Below are 24,725 nucleotides of genomic sequence, written 5' to 3'. Positions count from 1 at the left end.
AAAATATTCTCCAACACAAGCAAAACGAAACGTCAAACTAGATAATCAATACATATTAATCGAGTCCATCCAAACTTGTGCGCTTCTTAACTGTTCTTACCTCATGCAAAATTCCGGGTCGATTGATCTGAAATTATGACCTGTAGAGAGATTGTAAAATCTAAGAATAATCTGTTTTTGATCCATTTCAAACCCTTAAAGACTTCTATTCTGGCCCTGACTCAACGCAAAATGTCGTGAGGTTTGGAGTCATAATTGTGACATGTAGCGTGATACATAAATTAACTCAGCTCGGCAAGATAGGTAGATCCATATGTAAAATCGTGGGTCTTGAACCAATATTTCGTGGTGTTACAAATTTTCGTTGTAGGTTTCAAAACAATTTGCATTAATGCACTTACCAATCGTCTGGATGTTCCATCTTCAACTTTTTACGGATTGGGTTGATATTTCCGTCACTTTCATTTACACTTTTATCCAAAACCAACGAATCATTTTTAGAAAATTTTCAGAAAAAATTTGGAAACATAAATTAATTTTTGACAGAAGGGCAAAAGTTAAAATGAGCCTTTACTCCCAGACGAAAAAAGCAATTGAACTCAAATAAAAACTTGATTGTCTGGGTAGCAATTGGTTGTCTGCCTTGAATAAAACTTCTGTTAAAAGGCTATATGACTTCTTTATAATATATGTTGAAAGTTTTAAGATTAACTCTGGTAGTCCTTTCAAAAGAATTCCCAACAATTCAAGATTGTTTTCATACCCTCAGCCATATGGCTACAGAGGGTATATATCATTTGATACGGTCAAAACGTGCCTAGTCGAAAAAACGGTTTTAGACCCTAGGTCTCTTTGGACCAAATCCGTTTGCGAACATTTGGAGTCGATCTACCGATGTCCGTCCGTCCGTCCGTCTGTCTGTCTGGCTGGTGCGCACGATAACTCTCGAAGGGGGTACCCGATTTGATCCAAACTTGGTACATCGTAATATTTTTGTCAAACTTAGATCGAGTTCGGAGATGGGCAATATCGGTTCACTCCTTCTGGTACCTCCCACACAAAATGTCAAAATTTTCAAAGAAAATAATTTATTGCACAAAAAGAGAAAGGATAATCCGATTTAGCTGGAACTTTGCGAATCCCAATATTTTCATCAGTGCTAGGTCATGTGCGAAAATGGACAATATCGGTCCACTCCATCAGGGACCTCCCCCACAAAGGGTCAAAATTTTGGATAATTAAAACTCTTATAAAATGTGATGTAAGAGTCCGATACTCTTCAAATTTCACACATCCCAATAATTTTATTAGTTCAAGGTCTGGTGTGAAAATGGAATGTATCGGCCCACTCCTTCTGGTAGCTCCCCCACAAAGTGTCGAAATTTTGAATACCCATGAAGGTAATAAAACGCCAAATTAACATCCGATTCCATTTAGACTTGGCACATCTCAACATTTCTATCAACACAAGATCTGTTATGTTATAGATCGAACTATTTCTTCTCCCTCATACATAGGGTTCAAGATTTTGAAAAACGAACGCCCAAATAAAGCGGAATAAACATCCAACTCTCCTCAAATTTCACATATACAAATATTTTTGCTAACACAAGATCGGTTGTGAAGCTAATTTATATCTGCCAATCCCTTCTGGGGTCACAATTTTCAATAATTTTATCTGTCATAACTTTCGAAACAATTTCGCAATTCTTTACTACTTGCTATGCTCAAATATTTCTCTAAATAAGAAGCCTGATATGAATATGAAATTTATCGGAATTTATGATTTCGCATAATATTGGACATAAATATCCTTTCTTTTATTGTTGCCAAATATTTCGCTCAATATTTTTTATTTGTATCAGATGAAGTATAAAAGTGGAATATTTCGGTAGACTCTATCTTGTACATCACGCACATTTTAACATTTTCTAAAAATTATTACATATCTCATATATAGTGAAGGAGTTAGTCGATATAATCCATACCAGGAACGTCGGAATATTTATATCATATTTTGGGGTCCGATACGAAATAGACAATATTGGCCCATTCCTTCGGAACCTGCTCCATAGAGGGTAAAACGTTTGAATAATTGTAACACTAGTCAAATTATATTTAAATGATCGAACACAGGCTGAGGGTATATATCTGTCGGCAATACCGACCGATACTTTTTAACTTGTTCTGGTATTCTTTGGGCCTTTGCTTGGATATTGCCCTGAAAGTCCTTGAAAATATTTTTTAAAAAAAAATCGAAATTATTGTCCTTGAATTTTTTTAATCCGATCAAATTTCTTTGGAAATATTCTAAAAATATTCACGTTAATGGTTCTGATATACCTTCTAATATTGTTTCTTTAAAAATTCTACGATTATCACTTCAGAACTACTTCTGAACATATTCTTTAAAAATCATGATTATAGCCCTAGTTGTCCTTTAAAAATTATCTTAAAAATCCTCTAAATAATTTTTAAATTCACAATTATGGTTTTTAAATTTCTTCCAAGAAGAGAGATCTTTAAACAATCCACGATTATATTCCTCCTTTGAAATATCCTCCTTAAATATCCACGATCATGACTCGAATGCTTCTTCCAGAAATGTTCTCATAAATCCACGATTAAAGATATCGGAAATCGGTGTTTATGGCTCTGATAGTCTTCGTGAATTTTCTTCTTTAAAATCTTTGATTATGGCTGAAATAGCCCTTAAAAAATCCTTGAATGTGTAAATCGTAAAGTAACCTAAATGGAGGGGCTAGAACCAGATTAAGATTCCTTGGAATACTTGCATTTAACTAATAGCAATAGTTTGATCATTTAATTTAATTATTTTAACCCTTACTCGAGGGATCTTTTTTAAAATATGATTAAAACTCCCTTTAAACGGAATCGTAAAAACTCAATATATTACAGAATTTATCAAAAGTTCAAATCTTACCTAAACGCCAGGAATTCATATGCATAATAAAAAGGCATTATTTATTATTTAAAATGCTGAGTTTTGATTTCGTAATTTGTTCTACTGCTGTTGCAGAACAATTTCTATAGCCCCATTCCGCCTATATTCGTTTTAAATTTAATACGAACAGAGCCTGCATTCGTAAAAAATTTACATGGCTGGATTAACTCCGAATATTTTGAATAATTTTCGTTTTCACAATGAAGTCCATTCAACCATCCACGATTTTGGCTCAGGTCATAATCTGTGACGAGCCTTCGCACAAGGAACCCTACTAATATTCTATGGGAAATATTTTCAAAACTCAAAAAATATTGTGCTTTGAAAATAATTTTTAACAATCCCTTTTAGTCCTGGCAAAAATATTTAAAACAAGTAAAAAAGCCGTAAAGTTCGGCCGGACCAAACTGAAGTAACTTAGGAAATTTCAAAAAAAGAAAAAAACCGTCGAACAATACCGACTAAATGAAAACCATTATGTAGGCCCTATGCGAAGACGTGGATCTGCATAAGTAATTTTATGTCATTGTCTGTAGTACCAATTCCGATCTTCTAATACAAAATTTGAAACAATTCCGGTAAATCATCAAAATAACGAATATTGGAAGGTACTGTTATATGGGGGCTATACGAAGACGTGGACCGACATGGCACATTTACAAACTTAACCTGCGTACTGACAAAACACACATTTGCACAAAATGTCAGCCTTCTATCTCAATTCCTTTGAAAGATAGCGTGATCACATGAGACAGACATCGCTAAATCGGCTTAGAATTTAACGCTGATCAAGGATATACACAGGGTGAGATGGATATATTGCAACCAACTTCAGACTGCTGTCATTTCTAAGCCACTCGTCCAACAGCTGTTAAAATTTATTATTTCATTTTATTGCTTACAAGCGTACATAAGAATTTTGGGGAGAATTTTCCAGACGGAGTTCAAGCGTGATAGTGTGATTTCTTTATAATTGGCTGTAAAACCACAAATGGCTGTCGTTGGAGCACTCCAGCATTGAAATGAGAATAAATCTTTTGTGTCTCGTACCATCGCTCGTTACCGTGATACTGGTAGCATAGCCGACGTCAAGGAAGTGGACGGAAGAAAACAACAACATCAGCAGAAGTGGTTCGAAATGTAAAGAAGCGACTTGATCGAAACCCACGTCGCACTGGCCGCAAAATGGTGAGCTGAACATATCGCAATATTCCATTCGGCAAATATTGAAAAATGAGCTCGGAGTAAAGCCATTGAAATTCTAAAATGTGCAAGAACTTACATCGCAACAGAAAGAAAATAGACTCAAAAGAGCTAAAGAGTTGCTTCACTTGGCCGAAAGCGGTGAACTGCCGAATTTGGTTTTCTCTGATGAGAAAACATTCATTGTCCAGCAGTTTGTAAACAAACCAAATGATTGTGTTTACTTGCCAAAGAGGTCAGGTGAAAATGTGCACCTCCGCTTGGCCAACAGAATTCAAGCCCCGGCCATTGTGATGGTGTGGGCCGCCATAACAGCCCATTGTCGCTCTCCGCTCGTATTAAACAACCGTCGCATCAGAATAAATGCCGAATATTATCGCAAAAAAATATTCTGAAGGGTGTATTAAAGCCTTGTACACACAAACATTTTGGCCGCAGACCTTGGACATTCCAACAGGACTCAGCACCATCGCACTCAGCACGCGCCACCCAAAAATGGTTACAAAATGTGGCTCCTCGCTTCATTTCCAGCGCACAATGGCCACCGAAATTCACCGGATACCAATCTGTTGGACTATTGTGTCTGGAGTATTTTGGAAAGCAAGGTTGGCACTAAAAAATACCAAAGTGTCGTTCATTTCAAGCAAGCGCCAAAATACCGCAGATCAACATTCGGGCAGCGTGTGACGGTTTCATTGGCCGTTTGAAGGTCATTGGCCTTTTTAAGGCCATAATTCGTGCCAAAGGTTACCAATTCGAACAAATCTAAACTTATTCTAAAATTTGATGCAATTTCCGACATTTTTTTCTTGCATTCAATAAAATTAAAAAAAAAAAAAAAAATAAAAATTATGGCGTTTGACTTTGTTGCAGTTTTTTTTATCTCATCCTGACAATGAGTATTTCGAGGAGTTACAAACGGAATGACAATGACAATGGAGATTATAAAAAATGTGTATTTAGTGGAAAAATGTTTAAAATTTTTTCCGGAATTTTTTCCGCTTAAAAATCCAAATTCATATCTCTGATATTCCCCCTGCAAAAAATTTTCTCTCACACTCCACGATTATTGCCATGACAGTTTTTCTAAAAATATTCTTTAAAAACACAGGATCTTAACTTTTAAAAATATTCTTTAAAATCTGCTATCTTATCTCTTATACTATTCACGTTCATATCTCTTATAATATTCTCGTTATAAGTTCTATAGTCTTTTTATAAAAATATTCTCCTAAAATTCACAATTATGACTCGGATGGTCCTTCTAAGCAATATTCTTTAAAAATAAACGTTTATGGCTCTGAAAACCTTCTAAAAACGTCCATTAAATAAGCCGGAATGCAGCCTCAATTGTCCACCTATATATCCCTCTCTTAATTTTTTTTTTATCTCTAAATGATATATTATTTAACATATCTTGACGATTTACTGTGGTAGTACACCGGTCCCTAGACCCTCTTTTGTTTTATTGTCTTTGAGCTTTGTTTTGACCTGGCTTCTTTCCATTCGATTATCATGTTTTGTTTTTGTTGCTACTCCAAAAAAACGGGTGGTGTCGTTGCTTTTTTTTAACTTAAAGTTAACTAACTACTCAGTAGTGAGTCCAAAGTGAGCGCATATGGACTCACTATGGAAGTGTCTGTGCCGACGAGAGGATTGAGTGGCCTGCACGATAAATATGTCTGTGTGTGTTATTACGAACATTGCGGTTGGCCTGCTTGTTGGCTGGCTGACTGCATGCAGGCATGTAAATGGCCATAATGTTGGAAATATCGCACCGGCAGCTGGTAATGGAAGTTCGTTCTTGCGTAATACATAATTCGTACGAGCTTGTTCGAGTGGCTGACAGTGGCGTTGTATAGCTGGCTAGCTCTCTGGCCTGAGGTTGTTTGAGTTTTTTTTTTTCATTCCTCTTTTGCTGTCGTACATCTTCCAAATGTTCAAAGTTTAATTTTTTGCTTGTTTATAAACACAAGTAAATAGCAATAACAACAACAAGAACAACATGTAACAACATTTTGTGGTTTTTGGTTTGTTGTTATTATTATTGTTGGTTTTTTGTCTTTTCGTATAAATTCCAAGTAGTTGGCTGGCCTTTGATGGGCCTGAACTCGATTTAAATTGCACACGCATATCATTAAAAAAAATGTTTATTAAAGTAAAATAATAAGGTTTTCCAGTTGAATGTTTATATGAGACAATCCACGTTTTTATAAGAACAGATTTAACCCGTCAACAAAATGTTTTTAAAAATTGCAAAATTTCATCGACCTTAGTCCCGAAAACTTAATTTATAAAAAATCAAGATTAAAGAACTGATGGCTCTTTAAAAATGTATTTGTTAAAAATTCATGATTTTAAAAAATGATCGCTAATTGAAACATCGTGTTAAAAAATTCACGATTATGCACCTGAATGCACTTCTAAAAATATTAATTGGTAATTGTTCAGTAATTACGGGAAAATCCAGCAGATTACGAAAGTAGAGCTAAAAAACGAAGACAAGTGTATGAGTTACTCTCCTTTCCACTTTTTTTTTTAAATTTTCGGATATAGTGTCTTCGTCAATATTACAGATAAAATCACTAGGATTATTTGGTCGATAACACTGTGCAATAAAATTCAATTTTTTCAATTATTACGGGGAAATTCAGCAGATTTTGAAAGTAGAGTTAAAAAAGAAGACACGTATATCGTCGTTTTGAAAGTTAACATCGCAAACTAACCCATATAGAGGGGACAAGGCCCTTCCTTTTCCACACTTTGTAACACCTCGAAATATACATTTTAGACCCCACAAAGTATATATATATTCTTGATCATATAACATTCTATGTCGATTTAGCGGTGTCCGTCCGTCTGTGGAAATCCTTCTTGCTTCCGAAGCAAATGAAGTAGGTTGATAAAATTTTACTCAAATGTGTATTATGACTGCAGAAATTTTGGTATTGAAAATGGGTCATGTAGGTCTACGTTTTGGTATAGCCCCCATATAATGGTACCTCCCTATTTTCGGTATTTTGGTGATTTAGGCGACATTATTCACCGGAAATGTTTCAAAGTTGGTATTTGAAGATTGTAATGGATACTCAGCCTATGACAGAAAATTGTCTGTGCAGGTCCACGCCTTTATTCACCACGACATTATTCACCGGAATTGTTTCAAATTTGGTATTTGAAGTTCGTAATGGATACTACAGCCTAAAACAAAATAAGATAAGAAAATTCTCTGTGCAGATCCACGTTGTGGTATAGCCCACATATAATGATGCCTCCCTTTATTCGGTATTTTGATGATTTTTGCTACATTATTCATCGAATTTTTTCAAGTTTCGCGTTTGAATATTGTAATATCTTATGGCAGAAGTACGTCGTCGTATAGACCCTAATATAAGGGCTACATTCGGTATTTTTTAAGATTTAACAGAGTTTTTAACGGATTGTATTTTTAAAAATTGCTAAATTCGTTCCAAATGGTGGAGGGTATTTAAAGTTCGGCCCAGACGAGCTTACAGCTTTTTTACTTGTTAGATGTATAGTGTTAGGTACATAGTGTATTCCGAATAACAATGCGAGAATTATTTTTGCCTACATTTTTAACCCTCAAGCGAGTCACCAAGGGGGTAATTTTGGTCTTTGTTTCTAAACATGGTCAAAAACTCCCTTTAAACGGGATCGTAGCAAGTCAAAATATTCCACATAATTATTTGTAGTAAAATTTTACTATAGTTCCCAGAAGACAACAAAAGTCCACATCTTACTTAAACGCCTAGAATTATTACTTCATGTAATCATGCGAGTTTTTGCAAAATTCTCATACAAAGCTCCTTTTAAGACTGATAACGTCAAAGACAAAAATATTCTTAATCAAATTTCACTGCAAGTCACCACAGAAAAGAAATCTCTATTTTCAATGTAGGTCAAAAAACCATTTGCATCAATGTTGCCAAAAAACACTCGAAAATATTTATTAATTTTTTTAGATCAAATTTCTGCGGTATTTCATTTTAGGCGGAGGCTGTCAAAATAAGAAATATTCTACACAAAATTTAGTTATTATAGTTTTAAAATAAATTACATTCGAAATTTAAGTACTACCACACAGACAAATTCTGTGTTTGATTTTTATACCCCCAGCCATATGGCTACAGAGATATCACTTGATACGAAATAATGGTTTTAGAACCTAAGTCTCTTTGGTCCAAAATCCGTTTCAGGACATTTGGAGTCGATCTAGCGATTTCCGTCCGTCCGTCTGGCTTCAGACTTGGTACATCTCAATATTTCCATCAACACAAAATCTGTTATAGAGATGGTAGAGATCGGACCATTTCTTCTGGTATCTCCCCCACATGGGGTTCATTTTCGCACATGCAAACATTTTTGCCAACACAAGAGCTGTTGTGAAGATGATATATAATTGCGAACCCCTTCTGGTACCTCACCGACAAAGGGTAACAATCTTCAGTACTATTATCTGTCATAACTTGCAAAACAGGTCAGCGATTTTTCACAACTAGCTATTTCTAAATATTTCTCTCCAAGTCGAAACCAGCGATGAATATGGAATTTATGATTCCGCATAAAATTTGATATAAATGCTCGATTTTCTTCTAATTTTGCCCATGCCAATAGTTTTATTTGTATTAGAAGAAGTGTGAAAATTGAATAATTCGGTTGACTATGTCTGGTACCTCACACCCATTCTAACATTTTCTATAAATTAACAAATATCTCATATAAAGTGAAGGAAGTAGTCGATATAGTCCAAACCTGGCACGAAGCAATATTATTTATCATATTTATTTAGGTCCGATACGAAATAAACAATATTGGCACATTCCTTCGGAACCTACTCCTTAGAGGGATCAATATTTGAGTAATCATAACATAAGTCAAAATATATTTAAATAATCGAACATTGGCTGAGGGTATTCATCTGTCGTCAAAGCCGACTGGTACTTTTTAACTTCTTTTTTGTAAAATCTGCCACTCGTCACATGTAAATATTTTAGATATGAAAATAAATGTTAATAAAAATAAAAATGACGAAAAGGAGTTTGTCAGAAAAGGGTTGCCATTACCGATTTGGCAAATGAGATTACCTCCATAAATTTTGCCATGTTACTTTCCTAAAAAGGTGTAACAAATATTCTGATATAATTCACAATTATTAGACTAATAATTCTAGTCTTAATATCTTTTGGTAAAAATAAACTTTATATTCGGATCCAAGAACTTTCTTAAAAATATTTTAGAAAAATCCACAATTTCCAATCTCTGATCTATGTCAGATATCTGGTACCAAATACCATTGTATTGGAGTGCATATAGCGAATGTGAGGAACTTAAACACCAACTCAGATGAAACACATATATGGGAAATATAGCTATATCTGAACCTATTTTCACCAAATTTAAAGTACTTGCTTCCATTGAAGATGCACAATAAACCCGTTAAAATGTAAGAGATGCATTACTGGGGTTTCTCGATTTTAGTACTCATAAAAAAATTATATTTTTTATTTCCTAATTATGGAGCTAATATCAATTCCAGAAATACTTTTTTCTTGACCGCAATCACCTGTGGAGTTTATTGTTATTATTTTTCAAACCTAATTAAACAAAGGCTGCATTCCGGCAACATGATCTGAATATTTTCTTGACTAAATACAAAACAAAAACAATTGATACAATTTGTCGCCGATGAGTCATCCAACCATCGAATAAAATAATTAAATAACACACACAAAATATGTTTGGCAATATTCTCCGCGTGCATTCAATTTACGCTCAATTCAACAAAAAAAATCCAAATTCCCATTTAATGCCGATAAATATTTGTGTTAATTGTTGGCCATTGTCGGTTTAGTGTTTGGCCTAAAAGTCTTCTTCAATTGTTATTAGCCAGCATGGTGAAATTAGCCTGAAGGTGGGTATTTGTTTTTCTTTCGCTGAGGAGGTGATAATTTATTCAATGCGTAGCATTTTTCAGTTCGCTTGATGATGGAATTTGCGGTTGGTCAGGTGTTGCTTGGGTACACGTCGTCGTCGGTGTCGTCATTTATTCATGTCATGATTCATGCATTCCATCATTTAAGCCCCAATAAAAGGTGTTAACATACACAAATACAAATTTCTTGTTCGATATTGGCTTTGATTAAGAAGAGAGCTTGTTCTTATTGTTATCGTTGTTTTTATTGGCAGAGATAAGAAATGATGCCAATTAGAGGTTAGGTTTGAAATTTCTTTGTGCGGTTTGATTCTAAAAAGAATGTAATAGAAAGTTGAAATACAGAAGCCATTGTTTGGTGGGGAGTCATATTACAATAAATGAATTTATCAATGGGGGGAGGGAGGCGTTATTTTCATACCACATTACCACATTATGGTGCGATAGTGAGAATGACGGAATTCTGTCACTTTGGAATTTCATTTTCATGGAAAAAACATAGCATCAAACCCAAGTAAAGACAATTTTCTTGGAAAAACTTTAAATTGGGAATGTAGGGCATACAAATTAGAACATTTGTAATTATTTTCAAATTTATTTTGAACATTTTTGAGGACTAAAAATGCACAATATCTGACAACAAACAAAATAAGCCTGTGGCCGAAGATGATTAAAAATTGTCATAATTTTCAAAGTGAAGTAAAATTTTTAGTGTTATGAGGAAGTTATATCAAGATTTTAAATTGAAAACTTTGGCCAATACTTTACACGAAATTCGCAACTACAGCTACTTCGAGAAGAGAAATAAGCTAACATTTTCAAAACCTTTAAAATCGTACTAAATTACAAAAATGATAGTTAAAAAAAATCCAAATACAAACAACATATTTGAAAAATCAAGTACAATATTAAATAATATCATGGCCAACAAAAATTAATCTGCGAGTTTAAAAAGCTAACGATTTGAAAAAAAAATTAGAAATGGAAAGGACTTCTTGTAAATTTCTTATTAAAAAGAATATTTTGAAATTCGTTGTTACTTTATTGAGTTGAAAAGAATATATAAAAATATGACTTTATTAAAAAATATGTTTTAAAACTCATGATATAAAAATTTGATTATGCAAGATTAAAATATTTAACAATTTAAGATTTTGGAAGAAAATCACACTGTGGCTATACTTTTTTTAGTGTAAAGTTTGCAAAGAATTCTTTAAAAATAATTTGAAATGTGCTTTGGAAATTTCGTCAATTGAAAATAATAATTTGATATTGAAATAAATATTTCATTAATGAAGACTCGACTAAAAATTTAAGACTTATAAAAAATCAAAATCACGTTAAGACTTTAAAAACATTAGATTTTTATAAAAAAAAATATTTCAAATTCTAAAAAAAATCAAAAATAAGTAATTTTTTATTAGTTGTTGCAAAATTGTGAAGCTTAATCCATTTATTTTTGTTTTTATGAAAACAACGTTTGTTTATTAGTGGAGAACGATGGTAATGTTTACCAGGGGGTAAGGCAGGGAATACCTAGGATTCGGAAAGAGCCACCAATCCTCACCAGTTCCCTTGTTTTTTGTCTGTCTAAATAAAAATCCATGAATGAAAAAATTGAATGAAAAGAATTGCAAATATATTAAAAAAAAAAGGAAAAATTATATTAAAAAAAATACTTAAAATTTAATTTTAAAATTATTTTGAATTACACTTTGCCACAAAATTAAAGCTTTCAATAATTACGGGAAAAAACTGCAGATTATGAAATTAGAGCTAAAAATAGAAGACACGTGTATCGGCGCTTTGAAAGTTTAGATCACAAGTAACATAAATAGAGGGTTAAGGTCCCTCCTCTTCCACATTTTTTTTTTAATTTTTTGGAATAATATTACTTGAAATCCTTTAATTTTAGGTATATATATCTTCGGTAATGTAGCAGATAACAACACGATGAAATTTTCGATAAAAAATGTTAACCATCAAGCCATTCGAATTGGAAGTATTTTGGTTATTTTTTAAAATATGGTTAAAAATTACCTTTAAACCTTAAACAGAATTTTTTGTCATAAAATACTACTACAGGTCCTAGAAGACATCAAAAGTCAAAATCTTACCAGAACGCCAGGAATTCATATATATTTTAAAGAGACATTCTATGGTTATAGCCATACTTTATGTAAGTTTATGCAAAAAATCTCTAATAAGGCATAATTTTAGAATAATGACGTCAGATTGATCATTATCTATCTCTATATTCATTATTTATCAATCAAATATTTACATTAATGTTGAAAAAAAAAAAACTAAAATATATTTCGTAATTTTTTTTATAAATTTTTCTTCGGCCGTTTTTATTATTTTTTATTTTTTCTTTTTTTATTGAATTTACGCCTGAAAGTAACATAAAGTTTAGTTTTGAACAGAAGGTGTCAAAGGAAGAAATGTTCTACATAAAATTTCACAATAAAACTCAAAACAAACCATCTATATACTATAGTTTTTAAGAAAATTATATTGGAAATCATCTATTTTGGCTGATATTAGCTATTTGGTCCACAAAAATCCTGAAATCGGATAAAGATATGTATGGGAGCTATATCCAAATCTGAACCGATCTTGACAAAATTTAAGGAACTTACTTCTGAGTTGTATCTGACATCTGGTACCAAAGATTATTGTTGTGGAGTGTATATTACACATGTGAGGGACTTAAAACCTCAAATCGGATGAAACATTTTTTTTCACCAAATTTGAAGTACTTGTTTCTAGGATGAATTAAGTAGCAACTGCCAAAGCTAAGTCCATTTGGGCTGATATTAGCCATTTGGTGCACAATTAAACCGAAATCGGATAAAGATATAAAACCAATATATGGAATCTGGAGCTATATCCAAATCTGATCTGATTCCGATAAAAATTGTTAGTGGTATTTTTGAGCTCCATAAGTATCTGGTACCAAATATAATCCTTGTGATGTGCGTATTACGCATGTGAAGGACTTAAAACCACAATTCGGATAAAACATATATATGGGAACTTTAGCTATATCTGAGCCGATTCGATGTACTTGCGTCTAGACTGAATTCAGTTGGATGTGCAAAATTCAGGCCACTTGGTGCAGAATTAACCCCAAGTCGGTTAAAGATATATTGGAGCTATATCTAAACTTGAACCGATTCTCACTAATTTTAATAGGGTTCGTCCTTAAATAAAAGGAATATTGTTTGAAAAATTGCATCTCAATCAATCTCAATAAATCGACCTGCATTTTCTTCACAAGAATACATCAGATCACACAGAAAGTGATTCTATGAAGATCCTCAAAAGTAACTATGGGTCTATCTCGCTTTCCTATCCATGTTAACAACAAATGCACAAAGACTTCATACCCTTGCCACTATGTGGTGTAGGGTATAATTAGGAAATATTTTCGGTTTTTTTGGGAACATATTTTTGATATATAATGGGAATTCAGGTTTCTTTTCATTGGTGACCTATAGTAAAATTTGATAGGGGAATATTTTTGTCCCTGATGACCTTCTTCTAAAAGGATGTTTTGTAAGACAATTTTGCATAAACTCACACAAAGCACGACTTAAAGCCTACAATACTCGACGGATTTTGAGGAATCTTGATCCGAAAATTTCCAAAAATGCTGGAGAGGGGAGAACTTGTCCCCTCTATTTAGGTTACTTTCCGATGTAAACTTTCAAAATGCCGGTGAACGTATCTTCTATTTTTAGTCCTACTTTCATTATCTGCTCGATATTCCCCGTAATGATTTAAAAAAATTCAATTTTTTCGCACAGTCTTATTGGGGGCAAGAAAACACACAAAAATGCACCTGAGGCTAATTTTAAAAAATAATCTTTAAATATAAGAAATAAATAAAATAAAATCGACTTAATTTACGACAATAATTTCAATTGCTCGCTCTTATCTTTCACGATTTTTTATAAAAAAAAAAAGAAAACCCAAATGCCCAATATTATGTTTCGATCTACCCAGAATTTCCTGTAATTATTGTGGTATAATTATTATTGGGTCAAAGTCATAAAGTACGAACCATTGTTAATGACGTTCATTGATTTATGGGTAATTATTTTTATTATTAAATGCCACACAGTAACTTGATATTGTTTTTTTTTTCTCATATTCTGTTTCATTATTTAATTCCACATTAAAGAAAAAAATATAAACATTTTTTCTTTGTTTTCTTCCGTTTCTTTTTCTAGGCCGAACATTTATTGGGAAATGGATTTTTAACGCAGCTACATTGACGTATCAGAACTGAAAAAAATGCAACTTATTAACAACGAACATTAAACTACAGTGCAAAAATTCTATGGAAACTTAGCAACGACAATTTATGCCAAAAAACAAAAAAACAACAACAACAAAATCAAGCCTAGATGATCATTAAACTTGACAACAGCAATGTGTATCATTATGCCTTACAATTTTAATTATTATATGACAAATTCCATAATCCAAGAGCCCATAATTATGTTTAATGGAACTCCAACTCGAATATCCCCCCAAATGTAAACACAAATGAGAGAAACGAGAGAGAGAGAGAGAGAGAGATTGAGAGGCTGATGATCATAACATGCAATTGTTTTCAATTGCCAATGAAGTTCCAAGAGGAAGAGCTGCTTTACTTGTAAACAGTATTTTTACACACACGCACACAAACACATACTCATACTTACTTATAAGAGATCAAACCTCCGACCACAATCCAGTCATGCAACCCATCATTGCCTCAACTAAATTCTGAATTATGATTTATTAAAGAAAATTATTGAAACCAATTGAAGAATGATGATGATGCTGAAACCACAACCCAATATCTTGGCAACAGCAGAGTTTCGGTTCAGGAAAAAAGAGGGGAGCAATTGCAGAAAATTACCCCAACACCATGTTGTCTTGCTCATCTCATAAATAAGACAATCTGGACAGCCGGCAATTCAATCATCCACCAGCATATTACTTCAAACATCATCATCATCTTCAACGACAACTTCATCATCATTATTATCAGGCAGCATATTGCCACCACACTAGCTGGAGTCCCCCTCCGAAAAAAGCTTAATTTGAAAATATATCAACAACAACATCATGGAACAAATTTGCCACCACAACCCAAAGCTTGAGATCAGTTGGGGCAGCAACATCATCATTATCAATATCAAGCAGAACATTGCCGCCGCTACCTAGAGGCCCAGTTCAGTTGGGTCATCAATATTACTTCAAAAATTCATCATCATCAACATCATCGTTATTATCATCCAGAATATTGACACCACCACCAGCTGGAGGAGCCATAACAGACAACCACATCGAAGTAAAGCGAAAAAGAAGAAGAAGTGATCACTTCAGTTGCGACGACGGCTATGACAGGAATTTTGTTTCGTCTGGGCTTCTGCTCGATTCTGTTTGAAATCAATGCCTTGAATTGTGATGTGATTTGATTTTAATTAAGTTTTTCTCTACTTCGCCAGCAAGGAGAGAAGGGATTCCGAAAACAAAGCAAAACCAAGCGAAGCCAATACAGAGGATGATGTCTGTCCTCCATTCATTCATTCATGCACATTCTGGCAAACAAAAAAAAAACTGATTACCCATAATCGCTGTCGTCATTGTCGTCGCCTGGTGGCTGAAATAAATTTCATCTGAAAAAAATCAACAGCACTCTGCAGTGGATTTGCTTTTGTCTTCTTTTACCCAGGAATCCAAACAAACACAACGAACAATGGCCAAGCAAAGGAGAACTGTCTCTTGTGTGGATTTTTATACTTATAAGGCTTCCTTCCCTGTTTTTTTATATGTCAAAATTGAACAACTATCATTTAAGTTTTTTTTTAATTTTTAAAGTCTGATTCAGAAATTTTTGTTAGAATGTAAATTATATTTTTTTTATTTAATTAAAAAGAACCTTATTTTTTATTGTTTTATTTAAGTACAATCAAACATTGTTATAATTTTAATGTTATACAAAAAGAAAACTTAAAATATTGTTAAGATTCAATTCTGTATGTATGTATGTATTCAATGTATTTATTGTCTTATTAATTTATAGTAAACTAGCAAGTGCCCGCCACGAAAAGTCCAGCTTTTAGATTTTGGAACGTTGTTCTTAGGCTTTTTATACCCTCAGCCATATGGCTGCAGAGGGTATATATCATATGATACGGCCAAAACGTGCGTCATCGGAATAACGGTTTTAGATCCTAAGTGTCTTGGACAAAATCCGTTTCAGGACATTTGGAGTCGATCTAGCGATGCCCGTCCGTCCGTCCGTCCCTCGGTCTGGCTGGTGCGCACGATAACTCCCGAAGGGCTTATCCGATTTGATCCAAACTTGGTACATCGTAATTTTATTATCAAACTTAAATCGATTTCGGATATGGACAATATCGGTGCACTCTTTCTGGTACCTCCCCTACAACTTGTCGAAATTTTCAAAGAAAACATCTAATAATATCTGCATTAGTGCTAGGTAAGGTCGAAAATGGACAACATCAGTCTACTCTATCAAGTGCCTCGCCCACAAAGGGTCAAAATTTTAAATAATTATAACACTTATAAAATGTGGTGCAAGAGTCGATTGTCTTCAAATTTCACAGTTTCCAATATTCTGGCGTCCACTATAGGTCCACTACTTCTGGTACCTCCTCCTAAAAAGGTCGAACATTTCACAAAATATATATATATTTTCTGCACAAAAAGCGAAACGATAATCCGATTTTGCCTCAACATTGATATATTAAATATTAATATTTGCATCAGTGATAGGTCAAGTACCTCCCCCACAAACGGTCAAAATTTGGAATAATTAAAACTCTTATAAAATGTGATGTAAGAGTCCGATTGTCTTCAAATTACTCATATCACAATATAATTATTAGCGCAAGGTCTGGTGTGAAGATGGAATACATCGGTCCACTCCTTTTGGGACCTCCCTTACAAAGGGTTAAAATTTTGAATATGCATGAAGCTCATAAAACACGAAATTAACATCCGATTCCATTTAGACTTGGTACATCTCAATATTTCCATCAACACAAGATTTGTTAAAAATATGGTAGAGATCGGACCATTCCTTCTGCTACCTCCCCCATATAGAGTTCAAATTTTTTGAAAAACAAAACGCTCAAAGAAAATTAGATTAACATCCAAATCTCTTCAAACTTCACACATCCAAATATTTTTGCTAACGCAAGATCTTTCGTGAAAATGATATATACAGGGTGAGATAAAAAACCTGCAACAAAGTCAAACGCCATAATTTTTACACGTTTTTAAATTTATTGAATGAAAGCAAAAAATGTCTGAAATAGCATAAAATTTTTGAATAAGTTTAGATTTGTTCGAATTGGGCACCTTTGGCACGAAACGGCCAATGAAACCATCACACGCTGCCCGAATCTTGCTCTGCGGTATTTTGGCCCATTTCCGGTGGATCTCTTGCTTGAGGTGATCGACACTTTGATATTTTTTAGTGCCAACCTTGCTTTCTAAAATACACCAGTCACAATAGTCCAACGGATTGGTATCCGGAGATTTTGGTGGCCATTGTGCGCTGGAAATGAAGCGAGGAACTTCGTTTTGTAACCATTCTTGGGTTGCGCGGGCAAAGTGCGATGGTGCTGAGTCCTGCAGGAATGTCCAAGGTCTGCGACCAAAATGTTTGCGTGCCCAAGACTTTAATACATCCTCCAGAATATTTTCGCGATAATATTCGGGATTTATTCTGATGCCACGGTCGATTAAGTTCCGGCGCTTGAGTTCTGGTGGCCAACCGAAGGTGCACATTTTCAGCTGACCTCTTTGGCAAGTAAACACGATCATTTTGTTTGTTTACAAACTGCTGGACAACGAAAGTTTTCTCATCGGAGAAAACCAAATTCGGCAGTTCACCACTTTCAGCCAAGCGAAGCAACTCTTTAGATCTTTTGAGTCTATTTTCTTTCTGTTGCGGTGTAAATTTCTGCACTTTTTGGAATTTCAATGGCTTTACCCTGCGATATGTTCAGCTCACGAGCCATTTTTTCGGCCAGTGCGACGCGGGTTTCGGTCAAGTCGATTCTTTACTTTTCGAACCGTTTCTGCTGATGTTGCTGTTTTCTTCCGTCCACCTCCTTGACGTCGGTCTACGCTAGAGACACAAAAGATTTATTCACATTTAAATGCTGGAGTGCTCGAACGATAGCCACTTGTGGTTTTCCAGGCAAATATAAAGAAATCACACTATCACGCTTGAATTCCATCGCGAATAACTCTTTTTTTCTGGAAAACTCTCACCAAAATGCTTTTGTACGCTTGTAAACAATATAATGAGCTGTCACTGGAATAATTTTAAGAGCTGTCGTACGTGTGGCTTAGGAATGACAGCAGCCTGAAGTTGGTTGCAGTTTTTTCATCTCACCCTGTGTATTCGTGATCTGCATAAAGTTCTAAGTCGTCTTAAGGACGTCCGTCTGTCTGTCTGTTGAAAACACGGTACCGCTCACATTATTTGACGTAGAGCTTAAAAATTTGGCGAACAATTTGTATTGTATCTAGGATGGTATTGTGGCTAGGATTGATATTGAAAATGAGATATATCGGTCCACGTTTTTATATAGACGCCATATAGCGGTACCTCCCGATATTCGGTATTTTGATGATTTTCGACACATTTTCCACGGATTTGTAAAAAAATGTGCATTTGTAGTTCGCAATGGGTTCTAACTCCGGTGGCAGAACATTGAAAATTTTAGGTACACGTTTTTGTATAGCCCCCATATAACGGTACCTCCCGATATTCCGTATGTTGATGATTTTTGTTACATTTTCCACAGAGTTTTCCAAAACATGGTATTTGTATTTGGCAATGGGTTCTAGCTCCGGTGGCAGAACATTGAATATTTAGGTCCACGTTTTCCTATAGCTCACACCCACCGATATTCGTTATTTTGATAATCCTTGATGGGTAAATACCCACGAAATTATTTCAAATTTGGTATTTATAGAGATTTGGTAGATGGCAATCCTTGAAGTATAAAATTGTCTATAGAGGTTCCCGTTTTGGTATGGCCCCCATATAGCGGCCTCACCCATTTTATGTTTTTTTGAAAAGCTTAATAGCATTATCTAACTGTGTTACTGGTATTTGTTTTGTTTAAAGTGGAGCACGTTTCAGATACTATTATTTAAACATTTATTCTGTACCCAAAGGTGGAGGGTATTAAAAGTTTGGCCCGGCCGAACTTAATGGTTTTTTTTTTACTTGTTTGCTCTATTTTCGTAATCTGATGGACTTTCCCTGTAAAAAATTGAAATTTGTCGCACAGGGTTGAACAACGAATAAAGAGCCTTTGAATTTTACACGAATACTTCGAGGTCGAGGTAAAAATAAACAAATGAATGTAAAATTTTGGGAAAAAAACAAATGTGGGAAGAAAATCACTACTCCCTTTCATATGTTTCGAATTTTACTGAAACATATTGATACTTTAAAAATTTAGAATATTTATTTATTTAATTTATTTATTTATTTATTTTTTTTTTTTTTTTTGAAAAATATATCTAAATTGTTCTCCTCACATGTTTATCATAACCATGTTTGACTGTATTCCTTTTAAACTGACTTTGTGTCTTTTTTTTTAAGCATTATTTTAGACTACTTTGTTATAATTTATTTTTAGTTTGATTTTCTTTGTTATAATTAGGATTTATGTATAAAATATGTGAACAGCTAACTCATTTCCTTTTGTATTCTCATTCTGCCTTACATTCATACCTTTAATCATCAATATCACAGGCACAAATACACTGTGCTACAGTCCATAAATAATATTATCAAGATGCGATTTACAGTCTTTTACTGCACACTCGCTAAAGGTTTTTAGAGGAATACGTAGTTTCCAGCATAAGTTCACTTGGATGGTACTCGTCGAGCATGGCAAGAGCTTTCCGTCGTCTACATCTTTAATAGTCCGCATTATTAAAACGTCCCCCAAATTTTTTGTAAATATATGTGGTTTTAATTATAAGTTAAATAATATTAAATATATTATATAAGTAAAGTATTATTTTAAATGTAATGTGTTATTTAAATTTGAATGCTGTTTATTTGTTTTGTTTTAATTATGACCTAATTTAAACCAAGTTATTGTCGATTTGAAATCTGTGACATGGCTGGGAAACAAATGAGTACGTCATTAAAATAAATGTGTATAAATTTAAATAAAGTTAAGAATAATACAATTTATTTTTTGAAAGCAAGCAAAATTTTGTTTTTTTTTTTTTTAATTATTTTTATTTTCCATTTTGTATATTCTTGATCAGCATATAATTCTATGTCGATTTAGCGATGTCCGTCCGTCTGTTTGTCTGTGGAAATCACTCTAGCTTCTGAACGAAATGAAGTAGATCGATAAAATTTTACTCAAATGCATATTATGTCTGCAGGACTTTTGATATTGAAAATGGGCCGTTTTGATATATCCCCCATATAATGGTACCTCCCGATATTCGATATTTTGATGATTTTAGCGACATTATTCACCGGAATTGTTTCAAATTTGATATTTAAAGTTCGAAATGGATACTACAGCCTAAGAAAGGTCTACGTCTTTGTATAGCCCCCATACAACGGTACTCCCCCAATATTCGATATTTTGACTATTTTAGGGATATTATTTACCGGAGCTGATTCAAAGTTCGTATTTAGCGTTCGTAATGCGTAATGTTCGCATTTGAAGTTCCTAATAGATACTACAGCCTGTAACAGAAAAATGTCTACGCAGGTCCAGGCCTTTGTATAGCCCCCATACAATAGTACCTCCCTATATTGATGATTTTAGCTACATTATTCACCGATTTTTTTCAAGTTTCGCATTTGAATATTGTAATGGATTATGACAAAATTTGGTTATACAGGTCCACGTCATCTTTGGGATCCTAATATGACGGCTACATTTGGTATTTTTAAGATTTTAACAGAATTTTTAACGGATTTTATTTTTTTGAAAATTGCCAAATTCGTTCCAAATGGTGGCGGATATTCAAAGTTCGGCCCGGCCGAACTTACAGTTTTTTTACTTGTTCATTATTGGATTTTGGATATCGGAAGATATTCAGTATTTTTAAATCAAGGAAATGTAGATGTAAGCAAGCGTGCTCTCAGCCAGCGTTATTTGTCTGCACATGCGCACAATTAAAACCATAAAAAAAAACATTTAATAAGAGAATAACAATATAGGGAGAACATTAAAGTGCAACTCTTTCCGGTCCCGTTTTAGGCTCTGGGATGACGCTTATGCAACCGTTACCCTAAATCTTAGATATTTTGAAACTAAATTATTTGGCTATTCAAAAAATGTTACCTAGACTATTGTGGTGATTTTTAAAAGAGGCGAAAATGAACGCATTTTTACTGGTTTATGGTTACTAGTGTTTTTTTAAAAATGAATCATCTTAAAAAAAAAAACTTTATTAATTCATTTTGACAATTTAGTGTTTTTAACAAATAAAATGCAAAAATAATTTTTGCAAAAAAAAAATGGATTCTGAATCCCTAACAAAATTCTCAATATATATATTCGGGCGACTCTATAAGAATTTAATTTTTCCTGTAGCACAGTGTCATTGTCATATTATTTGACTTTGGTGAACTGGGAGCATGTGCGCCGCCTGAGAAACAAATTATTCACTGGAAGCTTAATCAAAGAAATGATACAACGAATTTAATTAAGCCTTACAAGTCATTTAACATTTCATTTGATTTGAGAACAACAAATTTAACAAAAAAATATTAATACGGACCAACAGAATACAAAGAAAAGTCACAAAGGCCTGGCAATATTGTCAATTTTTGGTTCTCTTTGTGCATGGAAAGTACATTTTGAAAGTATCGAGTTTAGTCGGTTATGGCAAAAAAAGTCAGAAAAATTCGACAAAATTATTTTTTTAAATAATTACAGGGAAAATTTTGCAGATTATGAAAATAGAGCTAACATTAGAAGATACGTGTATCGACGCAAAGTAACCAAAGTGGAGGGGGCAATTGAACGCCTCTTCCACACTTTTTTGAGATTTTGAGTTAATTATCCTTGGAGTCGGTTAATTTTAGGTAATTGGTTTAGGTCTTCAGCCATGTTACAGATACAAACACGAGTTTTATTTCGGTCGAAATATTTAACCCTCAAATATGTCTTCTTTGTTCTTTTATGAACTGATGGTAAAAAATCCCTTTAAACGTAATTAAAATATATTCAAAATATTGTACAAAATTATTTATCATAAAATTCTACTATAGGTCCTAGAAGGCGTCAAAATCTTACCGAAACGCCACATTTTAGTGTTAAAGCCATACTTTATTGGAGTCTATGCAAAAATCTCCTACAAAGCATAATTTTATATTCTTCTTCAAATTTTACTATGAGTCACCAAAGACAAGTAATCTATAATTCCACTGCATATCAAAAAATTATTTGCATCAATGATCCCAAAAAACCAAAAATATGTATTTCCCATTTTATTTCCACTGCTCTTTTTTTTTTTTTTTTTTTTGATTTTGCGCCTAGAAATAAAATAAAATTTTATTCAGAAGGTGTCAAAAGAAGAAATATTTTACCTAAAATTTTATTGTAAATCTCAGAAAAAAAACATTCATTTAGGTATAATAGTTTTTTTTCGAAAATTACAAAACAACGGGTCAAAATTTTGAATCATCTTGGAGCGAAATAAGAATTCTTTTGATTCTTTCTAAACTCCACATATTCCATTATTTCTACTAACACAAGGTCTTGTGTGAAAATAATAGATATCGGCCTACTCCTTTCGGTACTTCCCCACAGAGGAATAACATTTTTTAAAATAAATTCTCTTTAAATTTCACAGATTCGAATACTTTTTCTAACGCAAGATCTGGTGTAAAGATGATAGATATCGGCCCACCCCTTTTTGGCACTGGCCCCACAAAACTTGACGGTTTTCAATACTCCTATTTCTTATAACTAGGGAATAAGTGATTCTTTTCAAAATTGGTATATATAAATATTTCGATCAACTAGAGATCTGATATGAATTTGGAAATTATCGGTCTACTCCTTATAGTACCTTCCACCCACTAAATTTTGCTCATCGCAATATGTTATCATATTGTTCAATATATCTGGTACCTCACTCACATTTCAGCAGTTGTATGTATATACATATTTTGACATGCCTTATGATTATTCAAACTGTTGACCCTTTATGAAGGAGAAGGAGGTGCCGAAGGAGTAGACCAATATTGTCCATTCAGTATCTGGCATGATTTAAATATCACAACCTGCCAGATCTGGACTATATCGGCTACTTCCTACCCTTTATATGAGATATGTGATATATTTTAGAAAATGTTAAAATATGCGTGAGGTACCAGATATAGTCGACGAAAGTATTCCATTTTCAAACTTCATCTAATACAGATACAAATATTGGGATGTGCAAAATTAGAAGAAAATCGAACATTTATATCCAATTATCTGCGAAATCATAATTTCCATGTTCATTTCAGGTTTCTGGTCGAGAGAAATATTTAGATATATCAAGTAGTAAAGAATCGCTGACTTATTTCCCAAGTTATGACAGATAAAAAAATTGAAATTGTGATCCTTTGTTGGGGAGGTACCAGAAGGAGTAGACCAGTATATCCCATCATCACACAAGACCTCTTAGACTAATAAAAGCGAGTGTGTAATTTGAAGACAATCGGACAGTTACATCACATTTTTTAAGTGTTGTAATTATTCAAAGTTTTGACCCTTTGTAGGGGAGGTATTTGATGGTCCATTTTCCCACCTGACCTAGCACTGATGCAAATATTAGGATTTGCAAAGTTGGAGCAAAATAGGATTATCCTCTCTCTTTATGTGCAGTAAATTATTTTCTTTGAAAATGTTGACATTTTTTGGGGGGAGGTACCAGGAGGAGTAGATCGATATTGCCTATCTTCAATCTCGATCAAAGTTAGATTATAACATTACAGACAGAAGGACTCCCCTAGATCGACTCCAAAAGCCCCGAAACGAAATTTGTCCAAAGGGACCTAGGGTCAATAACAGTTATTTCGATGAGGCACGTTTTGGCCGTATCAAATGATATAAAATATGGCGAACTTACCCTACATAATTAAAAAACAGATAGTCGAGCATACGTCACTGAAGGTTAGGTTATAACAAACAACTTTAATCCGAACCCTATTCAAAACAATTATATTTGTGTTTGAAATACACATTGCTTCATTCCTAGAATCAACACTAACAGCAAAACATTCATTTAATTGTTTTAGTTTTAAAAAGAAAATTATCTCATAAATAAAATATTTGCAAACCAAACAAAAAAAATCGTGATCTTTACGTACAAACATACTCATATACAGACTAACAGGCTAGCGGGCAAACAAACATAATTACCCCCCATCTAGCCATTAAGACAAGCAAATATGCTGTAAATATGTCTAATTACCGCCCTCCTACTCCATACACACCAACGCTCTTTTAAGATTTTATAGTTTCAAGAAAGAAAAAAAAAATGAAAAGTATATACAGGGTGAGATAAAAAAAA

The 24,725-nt window shown here is 33.6% G+C and overlaps 1 long non-coding RNA gene across 2 annotated transcripts in view; it reads right to left on the bottom strand.

Moving 5' to 3' along the window:
• Positions 1 to 584, bottom strand: part of LOC131806511 (uncharacterized) — a 28,518-nt gene extending 27,934 nt beyond the window's left edge. For both annotated transcript variants that reach the window (XR_009344064.1, XR_009344065.1), the window contains exon 1: positions 402 to 584. This is a non-coding gene — a long non-coding RNA (uncharacterized LOC131806511). The remainder of the gene's footprint in view (positions 1 to 401) is intronic.
• Positions 585 to 24,725: the final 24,141 nt, after the last annotated feature.

Source organism: Musca domestica, unplaced genomic scaffold (genome assembly GCF_030504385.1).
Source record: "Musca domestica strain aabys unplaced genomic scaffold, Musca_domestica.polishedcontigs.V.1.1 78, whole genome shotgun sequence".
In the NCBI taxonomy this organism is placed as follows: Eukaryota; Metazoa; Arthropoda; class Insecta; order Diptera; family Muscidae; genus Musca; species Musca domestica.
The sequence above is the reverse complement of the archived record's forward strand: the minus strand, read 5'-3'. Positions and strand labels throughout refer to the sequence as shown.